The 9,862-nt window shown below is 42.0% G+C and overlaps 1 long non-coding RNA gene across 1 annotated transcript; it reads left to right on the top strand.

Moving 5' to 3' along the window:
- Window positions 1-7,413: 7,413 nt before the first annotated feature.
- LOC310731182 lies at window positions 7,414-8,124 on the top strand. Its single transcript, XR_014535095.1, has 2 exons — window positions 7,414-7,500; window positions 7,866-8,124. It is a non-coding gene; the product is annotated as an uncharacterized lncRNA (long non-coding RNA).
- The last annotated feature ends 1,738 nt before the right edge of the window (window positions 8,125-9,862 follow it).

Genomic DNA, 9,862 nt, shown 5'->3' with positions numbered 1-9,862 from the left:
GGCATGAAACCATACTGTTGCTCACAGATGGTCACCTCTTCTCTCAGCCTGGCTTCCACTACTCTTTCCCATAACTTCATGGTGTGACTGATCAACTTAATTCCCCTGTAGTTACTGCAGGTATGCACATCTCCCTTATGCTTAAAGATCGGTACCAGCACACTCCTTCTCCATTCCTCAGGCATCCTCTCCCCTTCCAGAATCCTGTTAAACAATCTGGTTAAAAACTCCACTGCCATCTCTCCTAAACATCTCCACGCTTCTACCGGTATGTCATCTGGTCCAACCGACTTTCCATTCTTCATCCTCTTAATCGCTGCTCTCCCTTCCTCCTTACTAATCCTATCTACATCCTGCTTCACCAACTCCACATCCTCCAACCTTCTCTCTCTCTGATTTTCCTCATTCATCAGCTGCTCAAAATACTCCCTCCATCTTCTCAACACACTCTCCTCACTAGTCAACACATTTCCCTCTCCATCCTTTATTGCTCTAACTTGCAGTACATCCTTCCCAGCTCGGTCCCTCTGCTTGGCCAATCGGTATAAATCCTTTTCTCCTTCCTTAGTGTCCAACCTCTTATACAGTTCCTCATATGCCTTTTCCTTGGCTTTCGCCACATCCCTTTTAACCTGCTGCCGCATCTCCTTGTACTCCTGCCTACTTTTCTCATCACTCTGTCGATCCCACTTCTGTTTTGCCAATCTCTTTCCCCTAATGCTCTCCTGCACTTCCTCATTCCACCACCACGTCTCCTTGTCTTGCTTTCTATTTCCAGATGTCACACCAAGTACTTTTCTAGCTGCCTCCCTCATCACTCCTGCGGTAGTTGCCCAATCATCCGGCACCTCTTCACCACCACCAAGCCCCTGTCTGACCTCTTCCCTGAACCTCACACTACACTCTTCCTCCTTCAGTTTCCACCATCTTATTCTTCTTTCAAACCTTACTTTCCTCCTCTTCTTCTTCGCCTCCAAAACCATCCTACAGACCACCATTCGATGCTGTCTAGCTACACTGTCCCCCGCCAACACCTTACAGTCTCCAATCTCCTTCAGGTTGCATCTCCTACACAGAAGATAATCCACCTGTGTGCACCTTCCTCCACTCTTATATGTCACCCTATGATCCTCCTTCTTCTTAAAATACGTGTTCACCACTGCCATTTCCATCCTTTTAGCAAAATCTACCACCATCTGCCCTTCCACATTCCTCTCCTTAAAACCATACCTACCCATCACCTCCTCATCACCTCTGTTCCCTTCACCTACATGCCCATTAAAGTCTGCCCCAATCACCAATCGTTCTTTCCTAGGTACACCATCTACCACTTCATCTAATTCACTCCAGAATCTTTCCTTCTCCTCCATCTCACAGCCAACTTGTGGAGCATAGGCACTGATGACATTTATCATCATCCCTTCAACTTCCACCTTCACGATCATCACCCTATCAGAAACTCTCTTCACCTCCACTACACTCTTACTGTACTCTTCCTTCAGAATCACCCCTACACCATTTCTCTTCCCATCCACACCATGATAAAACAGTTTAAACCCACCTCCAATGTTCCTGGCCTTACTCCCTTTCCACTTGGTCTCCTGAACACACAACACATCTACCTTTCTCCTCTCCATCATATCAGCTATCTCTCTCCCTTTACCCGTCATAGTACCAACATTTAAAGTACCAACCCGAACCTCTACTCTCCTACACTGCTCCTTTTCCTGCCGTCTCTGTAGACGCCTTCCTCCTCTCCTTCTCCTCCTTCGGCCAACAGTAGCCCAATTTCCACCGGTACCCTGTCGGCTAACGATACCTGTGGCGGTCGTTGTTAACCCGGGCCTCGACCGATCCGGTATGAAATTCTCATTTGTGATCCGCATATTTGATTTGGCACATGTTTTACGCTGGATGCCCTTCCTAACGCAACCCTCCCCATTTACCCGGGCTTGGGACCGGCACTAAGAGTACACTGGCTTGTGCCCCCCTAATGGCTGGGTTAAATGATCACAAGAACAGTGATCAAAAATCCCAGAACCACACAGAGGGACCTAGTGAATGACCTGCAGAGAGCTGGGACCAAAGTAACAAAGGCTACCATCAGTAAAACACTACGCCACCAGGGACTCAAATCCTGCAGTGCCAGACGTGTCCCCTCTGCTTAAGCCAGTACATGTCCGGGCCTGTCTTAAGTTTGCTAGAGAGCATTTGGATAAACGAAAGAGGATTGGGAGAATGTCATATGGTCAGATGAAACCAAAACAGAACTTCTTGGTAAAAACTCAACTTGTCGTATTTGGTGGAGAAAGAATGCTGAGTTGCATCCAAAGAACACCTTACCTACTGTGAAGCATGGGGGTGGAAACATCATGCTTTGGGGCTGTTTGTCTGCAAAGGGACCAGGACGACTGATCCATGTAAAGGAAAGAATGAATAGGGCCAAGTATCGTGAGATTATGAGTTAACACCTCCTTCCAGCAACAAGGGCATTGAAGATGAAACGTGGCTGGGTCTTTCAGCATGACAATGATCCCAAACACACCACCCAGGCAACGAAGGAGGGGCTTCGTAAGAAGCATTTCAAGGTCCTGAAGTGGCCTAGCCAGTGTCCAGATCTCAACGCCATAGAAAAACTTTGGAGGGAGTTGAAAATCTGTGTTGCCCAGCGACAGCCCCAAAACATCACTACTCTAGAAAAGATCTGCATGGAGGAATGGGCCAAACTATGGGCAACAGTGCGTAAAAACATTGTGGAGACTTACAGAAAACGTTTGATCCCTGTCATTGCCAACAAAGGGTATATAACAAAGTATTGAGATGAACTTTTGTTATTGACCAAATACTTATTTTCCACCATAATTTTGCAAATAAATTCTTTAAAAATCAGACAATGTGATTTTCTGGATTAATTTTTTTCATTTTGTCTCTTAAAGTTGAAGTGTACCTATGATGAAATTTACAGGCCTCTCTCATCTTTTTAAGTGGGAGAACTTGCACAATTGGTAGCTGACTAAATACTTTTTTGCCCCACTGTATATTGTAATAAAAAAAGAGAAATACAGAAAATAAGTCTTTAATAGCAAAAATAATGTAATTGATAACAAAACTCTGCATTGCAAATAAATATTATCTTTCCTTTATGCTGTAATATTTAATATGCAAGATAAGTTCATACTATGCAGCATTATTAAAGGGGATGGGATGTTGGTTTTACAGAGAGGATGCTATTTGATGTTTTTTTTTTAACCATGCCATCTCCTGTATCCCCCCCTTAAGTCAATTTTGTTGGTGCTGTTTCAAGAACAGCAACAAGGAGTGGGAGGACAATTACAAAAAGAAAAACTAATACAACTCGGATGATTAAGATAAGAATTTATATCATGCTGTTTGTTGTTGTATTCGGTATAATTTGAACGCATTTTCACTTTGTTTATTTTTTCCCCTTTAAACACTTGTTACCTTTTTTTGAAATGTAAAAGCAGAAGATGAAAAAAGTTGACTTTCTGATTATCTCTGATTAAGACTGGAGAATGGTCTTATTCTTATAATTGTGTTTCTTTTATTTTGTGTGTGTGTGTGTGTGTGTGTGTGTGTGTGTGTGTGTGTGTGTGTGTGTTTTGTTTTATTTTTTTTATTGATTTAAACTTTTATATACCCTATCATATGAATGGTTGGTGAACACATACTTTGCATCCATTTGAAGAATATGGCTAAGAAGGATGCCTTTTCTGTGTGTGTATTAAGACTTGTAAGATCACTACATTAAGTGTGATTAATATGATTAAATGTCTTTTTGTTCTCAGTACATTGTATTTGTTGTCTGCCATAGCACTTAATCTAAGGTGTGAAGCAGTTAATTCATCAGGCCCAACTGCATCATCATTATCATCCACTATTGCTACCTCACAGGAGAATGAGTCCATGATAAAGCTTCAGATTCCTCAGAATCGTCAGACTCAACAGATTCTAAAACTACAGCAAAGGAGAAGAAAAAGTATAAAAAGTAAAAGAACAAGAAGAAAACCAAGAAACAGAGTATTGATTTCAGACGGGCTATGTTTATCCAAATTAAAATGTATAGTTCATCCAGAAACCTCAAGGCTTTAGGTAATTAAGAAATACTCATTCTAATTATTATTACCACTCACAGATCAGATTGTTGTTGTTTTTTGACATCTATATAATAAATTATATCTCAATGGATTAAAAAATTCTCAAAATTAAAAAAGGTCATAGAGGTAGCATAGATGTAATCCATACATTTTAAATCTCTATCTGATATATATCTAATATAGAACCACAATGCAAAAAAAGAAAAAAACCCAACCTGTCAGCCAGCCGCACAAACATTTTTGGGGTCGCGACATCCGCATCCGGTCGGCCCGTTTCCGGTCGGCGCCATCTTGCAACCCGGCGGCACCGGAATGCCAGCCATCTTGTTTCTGTATAAATAGACGCCAGCTGCATGCGCTTGCTGCCAGATTGTCTTGTGTGGCTTCCAGCCTTCTATTTTCCTCCCGTGGAAAGTTTACATTCGGTTTCTGATCTCTCGGTTCTCTGACTTTTGCCTGCCATTGGTTTTCGGATTTAGATTTCCCCCTATAGCTCTGTTCTCTGGATCTCGAAATCGGACTATTTTTGGACTTGCTTCCTCTCTCGGATGCGCCCCTAGATTCGTGCTCCGGGCGCCCTGGACGTTCGACATTAACCCCATGAGTGCCCCGACAGGGTGTTCAAAAGTATTCAGACATTATCTATTTCCTGCCTGTGCTAACCCTCCTGACCTGGTTCTGTTCTTCTGGTGGCGTCCTGCTTTTGGGTCCTTCCTGCCAGTCTCCCCTGACAAACCAATCTGGCCTTGCATCATGTCCCCTGCTTTTCTGACAGAATAATCTGGCCAAAGATGGACCCAGCGGTGTTTGGTGTTTCAAAGCGTTGGGCTTGCTCTGCCTCAGACCGGCAATTCAGGGACCCAACAGAGATAGTCGACATTTTGAAGCTCAGCCCCCACCAAAGAACTTATTATTTTTGGGTGCATCATAAACAATCTATGGCAAACCAGGGCTTGCTCTGCCTCAGACCGGCAATTCAGGGACCCAACCGAGATGGTAGACATTTTGAAGCTCAGCCCCCAGCAGAAAACTTAGTATTTTTGGGTGCGTCATTAACAATCTATGGCAAACCAGCTGATTTTAAATAACCTCCTAAAACAGCTGTCTCTCTGGCCCCTGAGCTCTGCTGGGGGGGCTGCCCAACCTCAGCCTTGCTGCTCGACTGGTGACGTCACCCCGCTCTTCTGACCTGCCAAAATCACCTCTATGCCTGTCTGCCCTGCCCAGCATGCCCCCAGGCCTGTCCAGAGTCCCGCTGAGGGTGCCGCTGGCACTTGACTTTTGGTATAGATTATCAGTGACAGTATTTTCCTCCACCAGATCCTCTCTACCCACCCAGGGCAGATTGCGGGGCCTTGCCTCTTCAGTCTGCCGTCACTTACTCTTACCGAGACATTGGACAAAACAAGGCCGTCTAGAGATGGTCATAGAGGTCGTCAGGATCTTCCGGGCACTTCCGGTTTTGTGGTGTGCACTTCCTATTCCACGGTGGACACTTCTGGGTTGGCGGCCATCTTGCCATTTTTCCAGCTTATTTAAGGACACACAAGACTTTAGCTCGAGGCCAGATAATCTTACCAGCTTCCAAAGTCCCTGAGGATTATTCTTGCCACCCTGCCTGCTCCTGTTCCTGACCCCTGTTTTGCTTTGTAGTAGTTTTGACCTCTGGACTGTTTTTAGTTTGTGTTTCTGCTCTGCCCTTTCTAGTTCTGTTTGCTTTTTTTGCTTGTTTTTTGGATTGTTTGCCTGTGTTTTGACCCTGGACTGTTTATTGGTCTTTGTTTTTGCCTTTGCCACATTACCCTTTCTGCTGGCTCTGTTGTTTGCCTGTGCCCTTTTAAAGCCTGTTTTCTCCTTAACCTGTCACATCCTGCATTTGGGTCCTTCCAGTCACTCTCCAGTCACCCAAGTTCCTGACACAATGTTTAATTGAAGTACAATTATTCAGTGGAAAAAATCCCACATTAAGAAATAGTTTTTTTTACATGAAATCATGTGTGCCACAGAGGCACCCCTGATGTTAATACTTCGTACAACCCCCTTTTGCTGACAAGACAGGAGTCTTGGGTCCCCTCTTATGCACTCTCCTCTTCAGATCATCCCACAGGTTTTCAATTGGGTTGAGGTCTGGGGACTGAGATGGCAATAGGAAGAGCTTGATTTTGTGTCTGCTGAACCATTTTTATGTAGATTTCGCCACATGTTTTGGATCATTATCCTGATGAAAGACCTAATAATGATCAATCCTCAGCTTTCTGACAGAGGCCATCAGGTTTTGATTTAAAATGTCCTGGTATTTCAAAGAGTTCATGATGCCATGCACCCTAACAAGGTTTCCAGCGCCTTTGAAAGAGAAACAATCACACAGGATCACAAATCCTCCACCATATTTCAAAGTGGGAATGATGTGCTTTTCTGCATACTCATCTTTTGTTTTACACCAGACCCACTTAGAGTGTTTGTTGCCAAAAATCTCTATCTTTGTCTCCTCTGACCAAAGCACACAGTACTAGTACAACTTCGCAAACTCAGAGATGTTTACTTTTGTGGTTGTTGGTTAAAAAAGGCTTTTTCCTTGCATGCCTTCCAAACAGCCCAATTTACAGAAACCGTGTCTATTCCTCATGTAATAGAACCAAGAATTAAGTACACAAGATCCAGAAATATTCTTATTGCAGTTAAAACTGAAAAATGCCAGATAAGCAAGCACAAAAAAGTTCTAAAGTTTGGTCTTTTAAATATTAGATCACTTGCACCCAAAGCACTCATTGTAAATGAGATGATCACAGATAATAATCTCGATGCACTCTGTCTCACTGAGACCTGGATTAAACCAGATGATTATATCGGTCTAAATGAGTCTAAACTGTTAGGATATGTTTATAAGCATGAGACTGGTTGTGGGGGTGGTGTAGCAACAATTTATAGTGCCTCTCTTAATGTTAGTCAGAGATTAGGATTTAGGTTTAAATCATTTGAAGTGCTCGTTCTTAAAGTTGTACTTTCAGACAAACATAGAAAACCCCTACTATCTCTCGCTCTGGCCACCGTGTACAGACCCCCAATGCCCTACACTGATTTTCTGTAGGAGTTTGCTCGTTTTCTTTCAGACCTCGTGATAAATTTTTATAAAGTGCTGCTTGTAGGAGATTTTAATATTCATGTAGATGATGCAAACGATGCCCTAAGATTAGCCATGTTTCACCACATTATCGACTTGGTAGGACTATTGTTCCGACCACTAAGGACAGATTTATAAATAACCTGATTTATCTCTATTTCACACTAAACCCATACATGCTAATAATCTTGATGAAATGACTAACAACATAGACCTAATCCTCACTAGCACATTAGACACCGTTGCTCTATCTGGTTAAAAAAGGTTAGAGAAAAAACACCTGCACCTTGGTATAATAGTCATACACATACCCTCAAGAGAACAGCCCGTAATCTGGAGAGAAAACGGAGGAAAACTGAATATAAGGTATTAAGAATTGCGTATAAAAACAGTATCCTCAGCTACAGACAGAAAGCTGCTAGAGCTGAACACCTAAGCAAACTCATAGAAAACAACAAAAACAATTCCAGGTTCCTTTTCAGTACAGTAGCTAAATTAACAAATCAGGCATCTAAAAAATTTATTCCATCACAGTTTAGTAGTGAGGACATTTGAATTTCTCTTGAATGTCTTCACTAAAAAAATTGATAGTATTAGAAAAACACTTGTGGTGGTCCAACCTCTGACAGCATCTCCTGACACAATCTCACCTAAAACTCCACAACTACAATGCTTTACATGTATAGGACAGGAAGAGCTGTATGATGTTATTACCAAAGCTAAATCAACAACATGTCAGTTAGATCCCATTCCAACTAAACTACTGAAGGAAGTGTTACATACAGCTGGTGAGCCTCTTCTGAATATTATTAACTCCTCACTATCTTTAGGTCATGTCCCTAAACCCCTCAAGTTAGCAGTTATTAAGCCCCTCATTAAGAAACCTAATCACTAATGACCTGTTTTTAGCTTCAGACCAAGGCTTCATCTTTCTGTTAGTTTTACGAGATCTTAGTGCTGCATTCAACACTAAAGATCATGATCTCCTCCTAAATCGCTTACAAAATTACATCAGCATTCAGGGACAGGCATTAAGCTGGTTTAAATCCTACCTGTCTGATCGTTACCATTTTGTAGACTTAAATGGAGAGCTATTCAGGTTAATGCTAGTAAATTATGGCATGCCACAAGGTTCAGTTCTAGGACCCCTGCTATTCACAATATACATGCTTCCCTTGGGAAATATTATTAGAAGGCATGGAATTAGCTTCCACTGTTACGCTGATGATACCCAGCTATATATCTCATCAAAACCAGGTGCTACAGCTCAATTGGCTTGGATAACTGTGTGTTAATGAATTAAAAGACTGGATGACCCATAACTTTCGATTATTAAATTCTGATAAGATGGAGATTTTGCTCATCTGCCCAAAATCCAGTACACAGAAGCTCCAGCATTTCAACCTGCATTTAGATGGATGTTCTGTAACTACTAGTTCAACGGTAAAAGACCTGGGAGTTATTTTAGACACCAACTTGTCTTTTAAAAATCATATCAACCATGTTACAAAAACAGGCTTCTTCCACCTTAGAAATATTGCTAAGCTAAGAAACATGTTATCCATATCTGATGCAGAGAAGCTCGTCCATGCGTTCATGACCTCCAAAATAGACTACTGTGATGCATTACTAGGTGGTTGTCCTGCATCATTAATAAACAAGCTACAGTTAGTTCAGAATGCAGCAACCAGAGTTCTTACAAGGTTGAGAAAATATGATCACATAACCCCAATCTTATCATCCTTACAATGATAGGGTGCCTGTTAAGTTTCGAATCAACTACAAACTACTGCTTCTTACTTACAAAACACTAAATGGTTTAGCTCCAAATGATCTTTTCAGTCTTCTAACACGCTACAATCTATCATGCTCCCTGAGATCTCAAAACTCCTGACTTCTAGTAGTTCCTAGAATAGCAAAGTCCACAACTCTTGATGTCACCCATATGAGGATGGGTTCCCCTTTGAGTCTGGTTCCTCTCAAGGTTTCTTCCTCATATCATCTAAGGGAGTTTTTCCTTGCCACTGTCGCCACGGCTTGCTCATCAGGGACAAACGCACACCATTCACCTTCACTGTTGTTTTCTGTAAAGCTGCTTTGAGACAATGTCTGTTGTGAAAAGCGCTATACAAATAAACTTGACTTGACTTGACTTGACTAAAGGTGGTAGAGCATTCTCATATTTGGCTCCTAAACTTCCTGACAGTGTTTGTGGCTCAGACACACTCTACCAGTTTAAGTGCAGGATTAAAAATGTATCTTTTTAGCAAAGCCTACACATAACACACATATCATAGCCTTGTGCTCCAGTACATCTGATCACATGAACATTATCAACTTATGCTGTTAATATCATGAACAGCAGCTATGCTAATTCCTCTCCACTGCTTCTCTTTCTCTCCCCATCCTGAGGCATCCCGAGGCTGCTCCAGCCCCAGTCAAGTCCCACCTCATGAAGATTATAGACCTTAAAAGAAGTAGATACCAACACCGCAAACATCCCGTACCATCTAGAGATGTACCAGTGCCAATTATTTTCTTAAATGGGCGTAGCTCTCAGCTGTGTAGTGTGTTTAATTTAAAAAACATGAATTCAATGTAACTTTTCTTTTCAACACCTGTGCAT

The sequence above is a fragment of the Silurus aristotelis genome (genome assembly GCF_946808225.1).
Source record: "Silurus aristotelis genome assembly, chromosome: 9".
In the NCBI taxonomy this organism is placed as follows: domain Eukaryota; kingdom Metazoa; phylum Chordata; class Actinopteri; order Siluriformes; family Siluridae; genus Silurus; species Silurus aristotelis.
This window is presented reverse-complemented; position numbering and strand designations above follow the sequence as displayed.